The sequence below is a fragment of the Macrosteles quadrilineatus genome, unplaced genomic scaffold, assembly GCF_028750875.1.
Source record: "Macrosteles quadrilineatus isolate MER2022 unplaced genomic scaffold, UCM_ALF_1.0 Scaffold_9__3_contigs__length_116548681, whole genome shotgun sequence".
Lineage (NCBI taxonomy): Eukaryota > Metazoa > Arthropoda > Insecta > Hemiptera > Cicadellidae > Macrosteles > Macrosteles quadrilineatus.
In genome coordinates this window covers 84,730,306-84,751,133 of record NW_026542602.1, presented here as the reverse complement: position 1 = coordinate 84,751,133, position 20,828 = coordinate 84,730,306, and the positions used below count along the sequence as shown (strand labels likewise).

The window sequence follows — 20,828 nt, the reverse complement described above, 5'->3', positions numbered from 1 at the left end:
ATGTACATCAACACTTCCGGGACAAGCCTACGAGGAAATAGGTCAATGGCGATGGGAACATTGGAACCTGTGGCGGGTATGATCACACAGTGGTGGAGACGATGTTTCATTTAACTGCAGATTTTGAAAAAGATTTTTTTATTCTTTGGCAATGTGATCTAATGCAATTGTAAAACATGTTAATCACTTAACAGTACGTAAAAACTTGCTGTGAAACAATTTCATTCATAAAAATGTAGGCTTAACATATATTTACGAAAAGAGAAGACAAAGAACGGTATCAATAACTGAACAAGGGTTCTGGTAGTTAAAATTACAAAACCATAGACTAAAGTCTGCTCTATATTCTATTATAATACATACAGTATAATCTAATTAGCACTCGACTTATTATTCCACTGAACTATAGCTTTGGTTTAATAGATCATACTCATAACTAAATCAACTCATTTGGTCTTGACCCAATAATTCTTGGTTTGAACTTCATTTCGGTTATGATAAATTTATATTATTTGAGAGATAATTAAAAACATTTTCCATCACGTTTCGGGATCTGGAATCTGATTCTGCCCTTTATAAATTAATGATTGACGATAATAATTAGTATGTTTCGCAAAAAAGTTAATACAACATTTTACCCAGAGGTATACCGGTACGCAATACACTCGGGGTAATTTAGCACAAAATCAAAACCGTCAATTCAGTAATCACCTATCAATATTTACAAAACAAAACACAGTTCAAAATACCCAACAAATAAATCCACAGTTATTTCCGATCTCATAACACATCTCGATCGTTACATAACCCGGCCAGACAGACATTCCCCCTCCCTCGTGGTGGCCGAGCTCCGAGCTGCAATAGCGTTGCATGTGTGAGGAATTAAGATGACCCCTTTCCTTCCGCCCCCAGCAACATTCTGGCTCAAGTTCAACGAGTCTCGGACTGATGTGCTTTTTGTTGACAACGGATCGCCTTTGTTGAAACTAGAAACGCGATATTGCAGGTCGACTGATACACGGATCAGCATTCGATGTTTGCTTGGAAATATCTTCGTGTTTAAGAATTTTACTTATGTTTTTTGCATGCTGTTTTGTTAAATAATTTAGTTGGTAAATCTAGATGTGTTTATTTTTAGATTTATATCCGTGTACGATTGTTGTAAAATTATTAAGGTTGTTAGTATCAGTGACGTTATAATGGATGGTGCACGGTAAATTATACTTGAGTTAAAAGTCGAACCTGATCGGGGATCGAATCAGCAGATTTTACAATTGAAGGCAAACACTGTAAACACTTAGGTACTCAAAGATTGTCTTTTCTGTTCCCACTCTCTACCCGCCTTAAGTAGCACTGGTTTTGGTCTCACCGAATAAACTGAATATTCTAACTCGAGAATATCAGTTGATTTTTATGGTTTGCAACTGGTCCTAGCTGTCCTTGATCATTGGGATTTTCATAAATAATTCTGACCAAACATACAGCTGATGTTATTCAGTAACAAAGCTACACAAGGCATCTCTACTACAATACACTCATCCTTCATTAATATCTGGGTTCAAATACGTCCTGATGTGTTTCCATCCTCATCGGTAGTAAAAAATATCGATACAATTTTTGGAAGAAAACTTGTCAAACTATAGACTAGTTTTAACATATTTATTCTGTACATGTGACGCGTTACATAGAAACATTATTTTTTATACAAAATAATTTTTATAGATTGGTATTTTTTTACTTAGTACTGTTGAACTATGTTAATTCAACGAATCGCGTGTAAGAAGTAATTATTGATCACATTACAAGGACATGCTATTTTATATTCTGGCAGGATGTACAAAACCATTGGCCATTGACTTTTGGATAAAACGAAGTGAACATAGTATAAAATTAGAAACAATTGTGGATTAATAAGTATAAAAAAAACTGCTACAGTATTACATTTTACTAGATGAATGTAACTGTATATGAAATAATATATGAATATTTGTTGAAAAAGATTTGCCGACAATTTCAAAACGTAATAGAATTTTAGTAATGCTCTGAATATTAACACATTATACTTAAGGTTCTTATGATTCTATTGATGTTGAAACCTGTTATACAACAATGTGATTAATAACTAAATATTGTTGAATGAATATTGTTTGGTGTTTAACTATCAACATTAACATTTTATAAAGTGTGTGTAATCCCCGACACTAAACTAAACATAATTAACGTCTGTCTAATCTGCTCTCCAATTTAATCACCCTATTATTTACAAAAACGAAAGTTTTGATAATATTTCTATTACAGCCGTTTAAAATGTCCATTTTTTATTGTTTTATCTACACAACTTTGACATTGTAGGCTGTGTGAAATGTATGCTATTCACACAACTACAAAATTAATTTTATAAAAGTACCCCAACCACTTTGATGTGGTTACACGACAGTAATAACAATTTGTGGATTATAAACTAGTCCATTAATACAAGTGCATTTAGACTAGATTCTTCTTTTTTTCTTACTCACTTTAAATAAAAACTAACTATAAATAAATCATAATAGGATCAATTTTAGAATACTACAACGATACCATGTATTTAATTACCGGACCTGTACCATCTCTCCACGTAAACTACAATAGCTAGAAACAATGCCTACTTCTCCATAACGATACAGTATTATCAAAACCCACACGGGGTACTGTAGTAAAGACAACAAAGTGTAGCGTTGTATGACATTGGCAAGCTGCCTTTTAAGTGGACTGCTTAGATAAGGCTTATCTCAGTACAATAGTGACCTCAATGCTCACCGAGTAGATACAAATATATACTTAGTACTCTGAACAATACATGACTACCTACTCGATCACAACACTCTATGGCTGCTATACGTCCTGGCGTGTTTGGACGATTTAAGGATTAACTACAATAAAATTGTCCCAGTGTTTAAGAGCTTTTTAAGGGTAGACTGTCCAGAAATCTGAAAACCTCTTTAACATTCTCGGAAATTTAATGCTGAGTTTGAAATATATACATACATTGAAAATAATTATGAAATAGGACGTAAGCCATTAAAACAAATACTACAGTGTATTTCAGACTGAAAATAATAAATTAACTACCAACAAATAGTGCTTAGGTTTAGGTTGGGTTAGGTTGCATTAGTTAGGTTAATACCTAAAAATATAATTTAAACCATTGATTGTGTATTTTAACTTGAAAATTCCATATTGAAAGTTGTATACCGGAAAAGGAACATAGAATAAGTTTAAATGATAAAACAGTTATTTCACCAGCGATATGCATATGGCATTATATTATAACATGAGAAGACAAACAAACCAAATGTTATAGGCCTACGTATATGTATTTACTTTTACATTTGGTTCCCCGTTGCATAGATCGTATCCTCCTTTATCCTAAAGCAAAACTGTGTCCCATTTTCCTCAGACAAAACACAATAACCCTAAACAGGTCACAGTTATACGCAGAAAATCAAATTATTCAAAACGAATGATCGTATAATGAGAGAAACGTAAACAGACCAACCTCATAAATAAAATGCGATTGATTAATAATCAGCAGCGGTAATCATTTAACATGAGAGGGTGGTGAGCAGAGGGTGGTGCGATGCATATTGCATCGTCCACTGTCTGGCTGTGTACTGTTGCGTAGAACCATTGACTATACCATAGTCAAACTAATAAGACTATAAACCATAGACTATAAACCATAGTCAATGGTAGAACCACCTAACATGCGATTTACTGTGCTGGATAGATGTACTAGGTGCTAATAGACAAACATATCTAGATAGTTAACAGGCTTAGATTGTACGTAATATGTACTTGTATTCTCATTCTCCAATTATAATGGTCACAATTAATTAATTATTATAATACGGTACCTAAGCTAAATTTAATTTCTTTGTATTTGATACATTATTCAAAGGCTAAATACAATATTGTGAAAATCCGTTGGAGCAGAGGATACAATGTGTGAAAGTAAACAAATACTGTATACGTCTAATAACTCACTCTTTTTAACGGGTGAGTAAATACTAAGGTCTGCAAAAGAATGAGAATCATTCGTCTAATGTGTGTTGAGTGTCACATATATTTTTATATACAGTATTTACCGTCTCGTAAAAAAATAGGTGTTTGAAAATATATAAGTGTTATTATTACAACTGTAATAATACTGTATGCACACTATAGACGCATTTTTACTTTTCATAAAAGTACAGTAATAGGTAACACTTACTAAGCTGATTAATAAGATAAATGTCTTGCATTCAGACATTTTGATTCCACCATATTGAGGTCTGACATCGTTTAATTACTAAAATTTTAACAGTAGTTTGTGAAACGAGTACAAACCACATTACCTAACATAGCATTTCTTACCAAGTTGGGAACTATCAAGTATTATGTTTTTTTAAGGGTGGTGTCAAAGAAGTGTATTTTTACTGCCAATATAATTTAAATAAGTTTAACTCGTCTTTTTTTGTTATTATCACACACCTATTGTTGTTTATGTTGCAAGTCTAAGTTAAAACACCGGTTTTGCGTTCATATAAGACAAAATCATCTAACACCTTTAAGGAAAGTAGTTTATGAAAGTCTACCATCAACGAGGAAAGTGTAAATGTCAGGTCCAAAGTGAATGAAACAGTAGACTGTACGGTGGCAAGGAGAGGAGGGGGAGAACATTACCAAGTCTGGCATTTGCCGAGAACACCCAACTCTTTGAAGGCGGAGGGAAAAGGTATGTTAACAACTCTTGCATATTTACAGCGTAAATAAAATACAATGTTAGCTCAGATTCGTCACACCATCGACATCGATAGAAATTTAGAGCAATGAGGTCAACCATTACCATATTATCATTGAAATAAAAATCCGCCGCAGTAAACCTGCAATTACGGAATTTTACTATAATATTTCCTTAGGCATATTAGATGCAGTGTATTAATAGACATGAGTATTAATTAAACGTTAAGTGGCATGAGTTAGCTACAAAACATGTAAAAAATGACTTAAAACTATTTAGAAGGTCGATTAGATTGATTCTTTTGTTCCTAAGTAGCTTCATCTGTATCAAGTAGGTTCACTGACAGAAAATGTAGATAATTTATAGTTTTGATTAATATTTTTCACTCCATTTTTTTATGTCTTCACTAATTAAATCACTTGTCTGTGGTGTAAATCTACTTGGAAAGTGAAAGGGTAAATTTGGACCCTATTTGAACGCACAATTTGCGCATGGGTCCTCTCGTTAAATTGTATACTTTACTTTAACCCGATGTTTGAAAAATCACATAGACGTCAACAGAAGAGGTGAAACGACCTTGACGTTATCACAGACCATGTGTTATCACCTAGTAGCCTTGTCTGGCGAGCAGTAACATGACTGTAACAAGGGTTCTGACTGACAACACTAAAGCTAGACTGTAGGATTCGTAAAATGGTAAAAACCTTAAAATTCTAAATTCAAACGGAGAAAATGCAGAAAGTTATGAACTTGTAGGAATCAATTATTTTGTAACCTACATATGACGATCATATACATCTAGTAATACACAATAATACACAGGTTAAGTGTAAGAAAGGGCCATGTGGCCCTAGCTTTTGCCTGTATGAATAAATAATATTTCATATTTCATATTTCATTTCAATAATCGTTTTTTGTATACAGTAATAAAGAATACATTTCATTTATACAGACCAATACCCGCTTTAGCAAAGTTTTTATTATAGTCTCTTGCAGTAAGATACTGTAAAATTCTATTTTCTCCTTTAATTTTGGGTACTATGGTATTTAAGGTGACATAAAATAAGTTATAGTTAACTTTTAGTTTAGTTGAAAGTACCTTTCCTAGGGTGAAAAGATCGTGCATTCGACATAAATTAGTAATTTACATTAGCATACTGTGTCGGTGGCTCAGTTCAGCCCAATAGTAGGCCTACACCAGTATGTACATACATGGAAGTAAGCCTAATCGTCACAAATCATGTAGGATCAAAATCACCCCTTGGTCACACTTAGCCATGTTATACCCATTAACCATTTCGCCTCCTATCGTGGTAGGTAGATTAGTAGGTACATCCTTTCACGTATTACATTTTTTCACTATAAAAATCCATCCAAATTTTGGATACTAAATATAAAACAGTATTTCTAGATTAAAATTACCCCACAAACAATATCCACCCCAGCAATGTGTAGGGTCTGGGCTGTTTTCTCCCCTAGCCAGCATCGGCGCGGCGCTCCCCTTGTGTATATCTGTAGCTGTGTGCGTGTGTAGGAGTATGTCTGTGTGTGTGAGGGGGGAGGGACGGCACGTGGCTTGCGTTTCGACGCCTCTCGCCGCTCAAACATTACACTCCAAGTTGCCTTCCTGGTTAGAAATTCACTTTTTTCTGCAATTCTGACAGTTTGAAAGGTAAAAAAATATAAGGGATTAGAATGATAACACGTTTTCTCACAAAGGAAAACAATGAACTAATTAAATTAGTTCAAGTATTGTGTAGGCCTACGTTATTTTATTTTAACACACTCCCGTAAAAAATCAAATATCAACTTGTAAATGATTTTTGTAGATGACACAAAAATCAAAAAAATTTGAATTTGATTTTTTTAGAAATTTGATTTGATGATAATTGTCTAGCAGTTAACCGAGTGAATTGGCTGAAGGTTACTTAGTCCTAAAAAACCCTAGTAGTCTTTCAGCTCTCTGGAATACCACAAAATGCCGAATGTAGAAATAGATGTGAACGGATGATGAAATTCCAAGACGAGATTATTCTTTGGTCCTTCGAGCCGGATTGAAATAGGACCAAATGTAAAAGATGGAAATATAAGAAGGTTATAGAATGAGAACCGGTAGTAACAACGGAATATTGTAGAAAGAACTGATTAGGTAAACACATGTTGTGTAATATCATCTAATTATAATTTTCTTCTAACCTAACAGCCAGTATTGGCAAGTTTTCTTAATACGTCAAAGATAAATTTATAACTCCTGTACAATTATTTCGATTAGTTCATGTTGACACAGCAAAGCCACCAATTTGAGTGTTTCAAGCTGAATATGAATATGATGAGTGTAGAATAGAGTAAGAAGTGCTGTGAAGCTAAGCTACCACGATTAGCGACATTCGTTGCTAAAACTACAAAGTCTTAATGATCAGGGGTAATTGGGTTGGGAGAGTTATGAAGCTGATTTCAATTTTATTGAAATCTGCGTTAAGTTCGGATATTGACAAATCTGTATTATATTACTCCAACACTAACAACGCTGAACAAGATTCGACACGTACTTCAATTTTCTTATTCATAGCTTGTGGGTGAGGTTGAAACCTTGTTCCTCGCTACGAAAATGAAAGATTATTTATGATATTGAACTAAAATAAGAACGTCACTGCTTCAGAGACACATTTTTCAAAAATGGAAGCTTCACTCTAATCAAAGCTAGGCTAAAGTAGCTTACTTTGACTAAAACGCGTTATATTTTTATTAGATTTTAGAGCAAGTTTTGACTATTTCACAAACGAATGCCTTTGGTATCAAGGGATACAGTTAAATCGCACCAGGATAGTTAAAGAACCCTAGTCAACATAGGACTAGTTCTTCTTGGGGAAGATAAACATCAAAATTGCTTCTTGTATATTATCTGCAGATTGATAATATGATTTCGTCTAGCTTAACAGTTGGCACACAAAGAGTGACGAAAAGCGTATTATAATGAGAACAGAAATTTGCAGGTTTATTTTGGGACAAAATAATCCTAGAAAATCACTATTCTGTGAAACTCGATGAGAACAAATCGTAAAAAAGACATCCTTAAGGACATTAAACAGGGCTTGCTACTGCAACATAAAACTACTGTATTCAAATTTACTACGATGGACATAATATTTAATGGTTAAATGTTAGAATAGGTACTGTAAAATTCTTTGACATAGAAGGGGCTAAAGATAAAACTATCCCGAAACCGAGGTTTCCCCAACGGTCCTTAATTAGGGAGATAAGGGTTTCATCTAGAGATTTCTGACAATGATGTAACATTACAAATTACAAATACCTTCACAGCTTTACTAACCTTACTAACTTAGGGTGGTCTGTGTAAAAGCCAACTCAGAAAATCACAAAACTGAACGATCAAAAATGGTAAACAAAACCGTGTTAAATGCTTAATTATATAGGCTACGGAATAATAGGAAAAACACTTAAAAATTTATTATAATTGAATACACTATTTAATACTATAAAAAATGTTGTTATCATAGAGTATTTAATAGAAGGATGGAAATCCAGTGATTACTACAAATCATATCGACAGAATGATTATACTTTCTATACTACTTTCTAATACTATCAATATTTTTATTGATGTTTAATGTTTTGAAATTCCATTCAAACATACAACACATCTATAGCCTGTATTAAAATATATTATGTTTTCTTTTCCGTGTCGGTTCGGCTCTTATACCCGATATATTTTCATAATTTTGGTCTTCACATTAAATATAAAAACATTAATTAAAGGTATGCACCACAGATTTGCCATCAGTCATTCATATACTGTATTACGTACTAAACCAAAAAGCATCAATTTCATTTTTGTTCGAATCCATACTTCAATTAAAGATGTATTTCACCAGTTCTAATTACATTATCCTATAGTGAAATACTAGCTTTCATTTGAGCGATTGGTTATTGAGATTGAACGTACCTGAAGCACGCTGCTGAATCACGAATCTACAATAAGTCTAATTATTTTTAGGACTTTACCGTAATCCATGGTACGTAACTAATTTTTTTAGTTATTTTATATGTCTTGGTATTAAAATACTCCTAGAAATAAAGGTTTTAATTTGAGATATTGATCGTTTGAATAAGTTGGGTTCAAGCCTATAACTCAATAAAAAAAAATGCATGTCATTATTGTGAATTTTATTTTGACGCGGGCAACACCGGGTTTTGCAGCTAATGAATGAAAACATGTTTATTGTTGAATAAATCCGCAAACTGTGTACAGTCTGGACAAAGTGAACTATGAACTCGACGCGCGGTGTCTGCAGTAATACGAGCAGCACTGCAGATGCAGTAATTCACCAACTCATTCAGGCCTATAGTGTTACACAAAAACTTAACTTTGGAAATGAGAACACCGATCAATGACAACGCAAGTACCAAACTTGGTGGCCAAGCTTTGCTAGGGGCAAATGTGATTCCACCATACAACATACATACAGTAGAGTACCGTATTGAAAATGTTTGTACATGATTAAAAACTGCAGTTATTAGATCAAACTCCGTTCTTTTTGCTACGTAGTGTTTTAAAAGCGTATAACTTTAATCTACAGTTAAAAATTAAATTCTCAAATCAACAATGCAGGATTTCGTAATCCTGAATGTATACGTTACTAGTGGTTTTACTCTACCACATATCGTTCTCTCATTACACTGTGGTCTCCCTTCCTAACTGTGTATATGGATAAGCATTTGTCTTTAGGCCATTTTGGAACATATGGATATATTTTTAAAACTGTTTAGCAGTTTACATTAATTATAGCTAGCTATGGGGACTGTTACGGATATAGGCATGCACCGTGGATGCGATAATCTATGGTGTGGATTAACGTCCACACCAGTGAGTACTACGACTATCCGCAGTACCACGATTACTAGAAAAATACCGGTAGGGATCATAAACATAAACAAATGACGTTTTGGCCCGAAAATAAACATTATTTAACATTGCTTGAATGGAACAACCAAAACATATGTTCAATGTTATTAGTATTGGTATAGATTCGGGCCAACAACGTCATTTGTTTATGTTTATGATCCATACTGGTATTTTTCTAGTATTCGTGCGCAGTACTATCCTGATAATTAGACCGATTCGTATATACCAAGGCAAAAAATGTGGTTCGGATTCCACTATAAACTGTAGGTCCCTAGTTGCCATTAGCTGTATGGGCTATTAAACTAACAACTGTGTCTAAGAAATATGTCGGCTTTAGTCACTAAAGGCGGTGACACACTATCGATCTTTTCCCCGATCAAGACCCCGAACCGAGCAGGGAGAAGGGAGAAGGGAGATAAATATCAGCAAAATTTTACTCCGAACATTTCCCCGAACATGACCAAGACCAGACGAATTCTACCGAGCGCGGCAAAAGGAAGTTTGGAGAGAGATAGAGAGTGTGTGCGAGTGAGAGCGCAGAGGCAGTAATACTAAAACAGTAATAAAACATGAAATAACATGTTACAGAATAATAATTTTGATTGCCTTTAATAATATTTATGTTTATATTAATTTTGAAAGAATTAAAGTATAACATCAATTACTAAATTCAAGTTAAACATCATTGGTTTTACCCTTCAGACCAGACTTTTTACCCTTCAACTGGTTCAAAATTACCCCGAAACTACCCGACTGGTCCCAATCTAAAAAATGCACATCAGACCAAAGCCAAAAAGTTTCTATAACATAAAAATTATTGTTTAAAGTCGCATTTTGAAAACTTGTCGCAAAAATAAAATATTCTAGAAAGGATGCTTAGTTATATCTATTGATTTCTATTGGTTTTATTCATTGAAATAACGTTACAGAATGATCATTTTAATTGCCTTTAATAATATTAATGTTTATATTATTTTTTAAAGAATTTAAGTCAACATCAATTATTTAATTCAACCTTAATATTATTGATATAATTGATTTACCCTAACGGTTTCTACACTTTCAACTTTGACCAAACAAACCACAAACATTACATATAAAATGATTATAATATCTAACGGCAACATATTACCCAACATTTATTTATTTTACCAATTAAAGAGTTTAATTGCCATATTAAATCAGAACTATCAATGCTAGCGCAGGCGGCCGCTCGGTGCGGCGCTCGCGGCGATGTACGGGGCAAAAATGTACCGTGACACACTATCGTACATCGGACCGTACATCGGACCGATCTTTTCTTTGATCTTTCGCCAAAAAACCGCCTCCAGAGCGCTCGTCTCCCTGCTCGGCCTGATGTCTTGTTCGGCGTCTTGATCGGTGTACGGACCCGTGACACACTATCGAACATCCTCCCTTCGACCTCCCTTCTCCCTTCTCCCTGCTCGGTTCGGGGTCTTGTTCGGGGAAAAGATCGATAGTGTGTCACCGTCTTAAGACTACAAGATCGCGCCACTCATCCAACACTCATCTCCATTCATACTTGGCTTAAAATACCTACTTTGTAGGGTCGCCATTTCATCGAAAAGTATAACAAGTAAAGTACGCATGATCTGATATCTTATTAGTTTTAAGCACTCGTTAATCGAGAAAAATGGTAAAATCTTAAAAAAAACACTAAAACTACCTTGAAAAAAATTATTTTCTTAACATAATAACCATAGAGTTTGAGAGGGCTAGCCTAAACCGCAAATGTCCATTCCCAAAACGAAACTAGAACCGAATGGAAACGTCCTAAGAAAATAAATGCAAACCGTAGTAGAGCAGTTTAGTAGTAGAGGGCACTGGCCGAGAAGTCACTGATACATATTTTATTGTTGACTGCCAGACAGTCCTCGTGACCCTGTAATCAGCTGATTCTCAAATTGACCAGGTGACCACGTGTATATTGCACATCACTTTCCAACATCGGACTAAATGTCACACGTTTCGACCTGGTTATTAAGGGTTTAACTAATTGACAATTAATATTTCTAGCAAACAAATCGTCACATAATTTTCATTACGAATCGTCTACCGTAATCATTTTCCTAACAAATTATAAAATAATTGACATAACAAATCTTCACACAATTTTCAAAACAAACCGTCACACCAAATTAATGGACGGAAGGGATGGACATTCCTTAACGCCTAACTCACGAAACTTGGTGTAGTTAAACCACTTGGAATTCTCCATCAATTTTACCACAAAATTAAAATAGGCCGAATTATCCTAGACAACTTATTTTATGTACAAGTATTTTATTATGTACTGTAACTTCTTTTGTTATTTGCAATACAATTGTTATAATTCAATTCTGCTCTTGTGCTTAAATTGTGTATTATTTTGTAAATGGTGTACACGATGTATAGATAAATAAACCATTAATTGTGAAAACAAATTAAAACGACTAGGTTGGAATTAATCACAAAGTACTAAGCGCAGTTAAATGACTGATTCCATATTAATTTATTAAATCACATCTATGGATAACTTATGATTTACAAATGTTACAATTTACAAATTTTTAAATGACCAATATTATGAACTCATTAGAAAACTTTATGTTCTCGCATGGTTTTACAACGGGTTATAAATACATTTAATCAACAGATAGTTGTTTGTTTTTATTGCTCTTGTTCCATTCCTTCTAATTACATACCAGTTAAATAGTATTACGGACAATCATAAAATATTTAAATGGTTATCTGGGTTTTATTGCAGTAGTTATGCCTAATACAGCTTGTAGTTCCTGTAGAATTCACCAAATAAATTGCAATAATACGTCATTAGAAGCTTATACTGCCGTAGAATAACGTAAAAAATAGGACTTGTTTAGATGGGAAGATCATGAGGAACGAGAAAACTTGGTAGACAACTCTGACCATTCTTCTGATCTCTAACTGATAAGAAAAATTGTATAATAAATCAGTGAAATATTATGAAAGAATATTTATCATTTACAATATCTTGTGGGAATTTCAGACCTGGTGGGGACGTGTCAAAACTTGTTGGTTCTCACCTCATAAAAAACAACGACATCACGAGTTCACGGTCTAAACCTCGACAATCGGCATTGCATAAGACATAATTGGGAGACAAGACTGGGAAAGTGTATCAAACAATGAGTTTGTTCTACCAACTTCACAGCTATAATATCCTTGACGCCACCAACATTGGGATAAATTAACCAGCAGGAAATATTTACTCGAGGCTTACTGAAACATCAAAATCAGAGGCCTACATTAATGTTAGTAGACGCATAAGCTTAGCAATAAAACTGGGCAAACCCCATAGATTGTCTCTGCTACAGTCTAAACATTCCCTGAATTATAACTTTTTCAATTTTACAAGATTTAATGAAGACATATACGCACTGTATCTACCATCAAAGTCTAGTTCCAACATTTAAACTGGATATCAAAATATTATTTTGATCAAGAATACTTTAGCCAATATATTTTACCATCTTTAGAGCTTTTCTAGCTAGTACTCTGTTTACATCTAGCAAATCACAATATACTAGGTGGCGTTCGCAGAGGCTTCCACAAAATTGAGCGGAGTCATCAAGGGTTCATATTATATTGTTTTTGTAATACTGCAGTAAAAACAGTCGTTTTTAATGCATGTGTTGCGGGTCTAAAGTAGCATTTTTACTCTTTATGAGTAAAAATCTTTTTAATCCTCTATGGAGTAAAAACCAGCTGTTGTCAACTCAGTTGTAAATTCCTATTGTAAACGATTGCATCGTATCGAAATATGTATCGATTCGTGTTTCGTAATTATTTTAACCTACAGTCTACAGTCTCTTCCCATAGAATTTTAGCATTGCAGGTACAGTACAATTAATCCACTCCCACACTCAACACTGCTCACCTTTACTACTTCCTTCACCACCTCCTACCTGTTTCCCTCTCTTCCCATAGCATTTTAGGATTGCAGATACATTAATGTAATTGTCAAAGACAGTTTCAACACTCTGCACTGCAAGTCTTACTACTTCCTTCACCACTTCCTACGTCACGGACCTGTTTTCATCCCTTCCCATAGCATTTTAGGATTGCAGATACCTTAAAATCTAGTCATAAACAGTTCCCACAGTCCGGACAGCTCGCCTTGGCTACTTCCTTCACCACGTCCTACGTCGCGGACCCGTTTTCCTCCCTTCCCATAGAATTTTAGGAATGCAGATACCTAAATCTAATCGTCACAAACAGTTTCCACACTCCAGACTACTCACCTTTACTACTTCCTTCACCACTTCCTACGTCACGAACCTCAAGCTAGTGTCGTCATTTGATTATATTTATGATCCATACCGTTTCTGTTCTAATATCTGTGGAATAATGCTATCAGCTATTTCTTTATCTACTGCATTCAAAAGTCAACAGCTGATCATATGACTTTGTTTATGTGTCAAATACTGCTTCCATAAGGATTACATTGAAACTTTGAGACCCAGTGGGGCGGATTCCTGAGAGACTTTTTTAACGCCATATAGATGTTGGCACTCACCGATATGGTCTTTATCACCATGCAAAATTTGAAAACGATTGATTCAGCCGTCTAGGAGGAGTTTGCGTAATACGAAATGCATAAGAGTCGACGTATAAGAGCTTCGCTCGCTCCGCTCAATTAATTGTAGACAATAATTATGTATCATATGTAACATATCAAAGAATGAAGAAAAAATAAGAAAATTCACAATCAACGAGAATCGTCCGAAATTACATTTGCTTTCAAATATTGACAGTTAGTTGACTTAGAAGATGGCAAACTATTTTGATTAGATGGATATTTTCAGCTCCTACATATTTCAGAAAATCACCCTACAGTAGAAACAACAAAAAGTTCCCACCATTAAAATAAATAATCTAATTCAACTTTTGAGCTTGATATTTGCTGACTCTTGGTTGGTTCACATTTTCCTTGGTGATAAAACTCTCAAAGACATTCGCGTGAAGAATTTTGCGCAGCGCTAGTTTTTGACGAACCAGCACTATTATGAATGCCCTATAATAATCTCTTTCGGCCTAAACGAGATTAGGCTACATGATTTTAAAATAGTGGTCCCTTTAATAATATCGCAGGACTTTAATAAACTCCCTGGCTTTCTAACAAAAATTCCCCAGCTTTCCCAATCGTCCAAAGTTTTACTCTATGTTCTTAGTTTTAATAGTTTTTTTGTAATATTACAAAACAACTGCAATAGGCCTTTCAATATTAACAGGTAGGCTACTTCACATTACCATGTTAACTTCTCATAATTTATAACCCTTGGAATAATGAATACTAAATGCTTTACTCGCTGCATCATAACACAAAGTAGCCTGAGCATCAGCATAGCGTGTTCACCCGACACGCCACGTCCCATAATGCACTTCGCCAACTCCCATAATGCACTTCGTCTACATCGCAGATCACAATGTGAGAGCTCAGCGGCATTAACGCTTTCAACGCTATGATTAATGCAGCCAAACACTCAACATAAGTAACTTATAACAGTTTGATTCCGAAGGATAGCTAGCTAAAAGCTTATAATTATAGCATGATGACAAATGACATCAGGCTGGAGGGTGGATCCAGAATCGATCCTACACGAGATGGGACCATCGAAGTATATAGGATGGGACCAGCAACCTTCGGAAATGAAGGCAAGTATGGTGTTGTTTACTCGGTTACATTCAGTAATATTTTGTCCCATTACCAATTCTATTTAAGAATATCGCGAAGTGTTCTCTTTTATTTAACAGTAGGTACTCGACGTTTATTTTCTTAACATCAATTTTATCAAATTACATAAATGAAATGACTTAAGCTAGATACTAAATAACGTGTAGGCCTATGTGTAAATTAACTAACTGAAATTACATAATAAGCCTCAATAACCCTTAAAACATATTTACATTATTTATACCAATACGGTTGACTTACAAGACGGTAAATACATACAAAAGAGGGTTTTAGAGGTGCTCTATTTCGATTGGGCACTCCAGTCAAAATCGATAACCAGCTTATCATCCTTTAGAAGTTATGTTTTACAGTCCTGTGAGTCAACAGTAGTCTATCCGTAAATATAAAATGTTTCGCGTGTTTGAGACGTTTTTTCATGTAATTTCAGCTTCATGTTAATTATACTATACTAGGACAACAATGTAACAACAACTAAACACACAGTATGGCCATGCAACTTTTTTTACTGCAACAATAGCCCTATGGAAAGTAAAAATTTAACATCGGGGGGGGGGGGGGGCGAAAAGCAGGGTCTTTGAAAAAAAACTTTTTTCCTAAAGCTTATGTAGAAATAGTTACCGGTACATCTAGATAGATTTTTAAAATCTGCTGTTTTCTCAGTTTCCGAACTTCTTTTCGTCGACAATTATTTACACACTTTTATCATTTCTACGTATCGCTCTTGTATCGGAATTAACACAGGAAATGTTTAATAATAAATATAAATAATCTACGAGGAAACAATTAACCCTTGTTATAATATTCTTTATTATTGGTAGGCTAATTGATGAATTCCGAACATCCTCAGTCACATAATGTTGTGGGTACCAGAAAAGGACATTATCACTGCAGTACAATTTTATAATTGAAACTGACGAGAATCATAGTAAAATAAAGTAGGCCTACCTATTTCACCAAAGCCACTTCCCTTATATACCCGAAATCCACATTTTCCCCAATATAACTTAAGTTACACGGAATAACCGTTATAAAACCTTCCCAACGTAGCCTATAACCACAGCCACAAGATGTTCCGGTAATTGGTACTCAAGTAGACCATAAACTAAGACTAAAACTACCGAACTAAATATTTCGCATTACCAGTAATTATCATCCTCATAACTTCACAAATGGCCTCTAAGCGGTATTTAGAATAGTCGAAGAGTGAACCCACAGGCACTTAAAAGTAAGTTAGGTAAACATAAAAGAGGGTTATAAAATAAGCAGAGGTAATGACCAATGAGCGAGCAGCTTCAACAAAGTAAGCTATTGTACTGTAGTTTCTTGGTTTCTTGTGCCTGCAGAGGATAGTTAATTTATGACCGACAGTATGTAAATGTAAATAATTACAGGGAAAAGATCATAACCCAAAAAATAGGCCTATGTAGTAGGCAAACCAAATTTACTAGAATTTGTTTTCGCTACGAAAGGCGAAAGTCATGAATCAGTTTGATAACTTATGTAGTCACAAATAGCCCATACGTACACAAATCTGGAATATAATTGGAAGTTTAATTTGGAATTACTATACTCACCTCAAAAACACAGCCCCTCGCAAATTTCAAAGACAAAATATTATTATGTCTGCAATAAAAAGCGAACTAAGTTTCATATGATTTACAGGTTAACTTTGAGACATCATTTCGATTTGAACCTTCTAAACATAAAGTAATTTCCTTGTTGCGCTGTAACTTCCTTTTGATTAGTGATTGACTTATAACAGACAGTAAAATACATATTTTACTAAAGAAATCACTCATAAAGTCCAACGTCAACAGCTGATTAATTCTTTGAATAATTTTAATCAGGTCCACTTGACAGCGCTGAGTTTAAGTTCAAGGTCAACTATTATCAAGACATGGCGGAAGCTGCTAGGGTCGAATATCCGTTTGTTTTCAACATTTAGCCTACCACTGCCTCCTACATCTACAATATTATGTGTGTAATGACGTTCACAACAATTGAACAATTCTACATTGTTGTAAAATTGATTGTTACGTTTTGTAACGAGTTAACCTCAAAAAGAGGTTATGCTACTTAGACCGATGAAAGAAATAATAGGTCTATGTAGAAAACGTTATTTGAAAAATGTAGAAATGTAGATTGTAGAAGTGTTGGTATTTATTTTACTTATCATAGGCAGGCTACGCTTGACCACCAAATTTACATAAAATGACAAGCCTTGAATAAGAATAGTGTCAACTTATGTTGAAAGAATAATTTCTGACATCTTTAGGGACAAGATTTAAAGAAATAATGTCTAATGTTAAATCTTAAAATACATAAGATAATAAAAACAACAACCTTTCTTTGATGCCGACTCCGCCTATGCGTAAACAGTAGAGGTTAAAAATACACAACGTTGGTCTGAAGATAGAACTAGGCTGCTAAGTCACCAAATCCACCCTCAAAACAGACGGGAAATGTCGATATATGCACACAGACACCACAGAACTATCCTATATTGTCGCTAACAACGAGAACATCACACAAAAACGGTTTCACAACACAGAAAAACAACACAATGTGTAGGCGTCACGAATTAGAAACACGTTCACTTCGTCCACTGCAGCGCGACTGTGTAAAAGCAGTGCTAGTAACCTAGTAAGCTTTCTCCCTCGCAGGGCTGCCAATCGACGAAATATCCCTGCGCTGCGCACATGAAATAGACTGTTCATTGATTACATTGTTGAAGCGTGGGCGTGTGTGTTAAAATATTTGTTTTTAGGTAAGAAATTACACTAAATTGGTGTTAAGTGATACGGTGCTTAAAGATTTTAAAAAATTATAAAAAAATTTTAAAATTCGCATGGTTTTCAATAGATGTATTTATTTAAAATAAGGGAGGGGTTCGTTGTATGGGAGATGTACGTAAACCTACCAAGAATTCCGAAACACCGTTGGCATGGCATTTTCAAAAAGCTCAACAGTAGGCCTATTGGAGTTGGAGATTGGCGGGATTTGAACCCGAAACTCCAAGCCAGGAGACCTATACTACAGCTGGAAGGACTCAATGGCAATTATCTCTATTTAGTAAACCGTGGAAACATAAATGACCCATACTATTTTTTGACAGTTTAAATCCTTTTTGTTTCTGATTATTGGAGGTTGAATTTTCCCCATGTACATCAACAGGGTATTTTATTTTAGTCCCGAAGAAGTTTTTTGAAACACTTTTAAACCAAGGGATGGGTAAATTCAAAAGAAATCTGAAAACGATAATCATCACCCTTAAACGATCAATGTACTACTGCTTAGGAAACGTATGCTTTTAGAAAAAGAGATTAACTTGATCTAGCTAAATAAATAAGTTTTAGTTATGAACTTGGCAATTTATATTACAATGATGACCTAAACTGTGTTTTTATGAATAAACAAATAAATTATAATGCTGGATATTACACGCAACGGAATTAAAATCGGCATTTAACTGCGAATGTGTATAAAAAGTGTTATTAAATCTATTTAAAAATCATCTGATTAAGCTAACTATGAAAATTCAAATATTAATCATTTATGCCTAATGTAATTTAGCTTTTTAATTACCTTTGTCATTATCTTTGGCTATTGATACAACATTTCAGCATGCAGCATCCAATAGTCAATGGTAACTAAAATGCAGTTACAATCATTTCTATAAAACACAATGGGTAATAAAGTAAATAGAAGAATATAATACATACTGTATATACACATTTAAATTTTTATACAGGGTGATTTGTACTCAGTGTGACAAAAATTTTTTGGTGTGAGTACAAAGTAAATGAAGTGTGATGATGCATATCAAATGTTCCAAGTCTCAAAATTAGCTTCTCAAAAAATTATTTGACGTTTTTCAAAAATAACCATGCTTTTAAACTTAATACAGCGATTTCTCAATTACCTGTATATGGATTTGAGTAGATAATGTCATTTTCGTGTTCTACATTAAATTTTGAACAAGAATATGAAAGAATGAATAAGAAAATGACGGAGGATCAATTGTAAAAACTCCATTGTAAATAGATTCAAAGATAAAAATTAAGATATTTGATAAAAATTGTAAAAACAATGGTCTATTGCACTTTTCACACCCTGTATACAAGAAAGTGTCGGAATATGTTAAAAACTGCGCCATTTTATAAGCTTTCCAACTATATGCTACACTATTGAGGTTTAGATATTTTTTTGTTTGTTTTAGTGATTTGAATGCCAGAAAACAGGGAACTTTTTTACTGTTTTTACTGTTCAAGCTGAAACAAAAATACAACTTTTTCTTAATACATACCGACTTTCAATGTTTCAAATGATAAAGACACCATGCTTTGTAGTCTTCAAACCATTAATGCGCATTATAAGCAGGCATAAACCTCAATAGTGTAGCATATGGTTGGAAAGCTTATAAAATGGCGCAGTTTTTAACATATTCCGACACTTTCTTGTATACAGGGTGTAAAAAATGCAATAGACCATTGTTTTTACAATTTTTATCAAATATCTTAATTTTTATCTTTGAATCTATTTACAATGGAGTTTGTACAACTGATCCTCCGTCATTTTCCATTATTCTTGTTCAAAATTTAATGTAGAACACGAAAATGACATTATCTACTCAAATCCATATACAGGTAATTGAGAAATCGATGTATTAAGTTTATAAGCATGGTTATTTTTGAAAAACATAAAATAATTTTTTGGGAAGCTAATTTTGAGACTTGGAACATTTGATATGCATCATCACACTTCATTTACTTTGTACTTACGCCAAAAAAATTTTGTCACACTGAGTACAAATCACCCTGTATATAGTGTTTTTCCTAACTTGCGCTTGAAAGAGCAATGTTTATTATAGTTAATACAATTTTACAATTACCCTATTGGGCATAATATTGGACTTAAAAAAAAACACATAATATTGTGACAATTATCATAGTACATTAATTAACGACTCGGTAAACGAGTACGACCTCACCGGTCCACCTAAATTATCAGTTAAATTTGATACAAATGTTCCACAAACCCTCCATAGTCTCAAGTCAAATCTTATTTTAATATTGGCCTTGGAAGTTCAAAGAACTGGGGTGATTTGAATTTCACAAGAAGTCGATGTGATATTTGTACAAGTCAAAGACCACTGGAGTATTCAACACATGTTAATATGTTGGTAATTCACATGGATAAAGAGCAAAGCGCTGACAGCCTGGACATGAAGTAGGCTTGAAGTGACTATTGAGCATGGAGGAAAATGTTGCTATTCCGTAATATAAAATGGATTACATGTATTTTGTTTTAATAGTAGTTTACGCAACGATTGCGTTAAGTGAGTCTTTACGACACGAGTAGAAAATTTAAGGCACGAGCCTTGGCGAGTGCCTTAAAAACTTCTA

General features: G+C 34.1%; 1 protein-coding gene across 4 annotated transcripts in view; it reads right to left on the bottom strand.

The window, feature by feature from the left end:
• Positions 1-18,032, bottom strand: part of LOC129002641 (ecdysone receptor) — a 275,558-nt gene extending 257,526 nt beyond the window's left edge. For all 4 annotated transcript variants that reach the window (XM_054430594.1, XM_054430596.1, XM_054430590.1 and 1 more), the window contains exon 1: positions 17,767-18,032. The gene's annotated coding sequence lies outside the window, so the exon portion shown is untranslated. The remainder of the gene's footprint in view (positions 1-17,766) is intronic.
• Between the last annotated feature and the right edge of the window lie 2,796 nt (positions 18,033-20,828).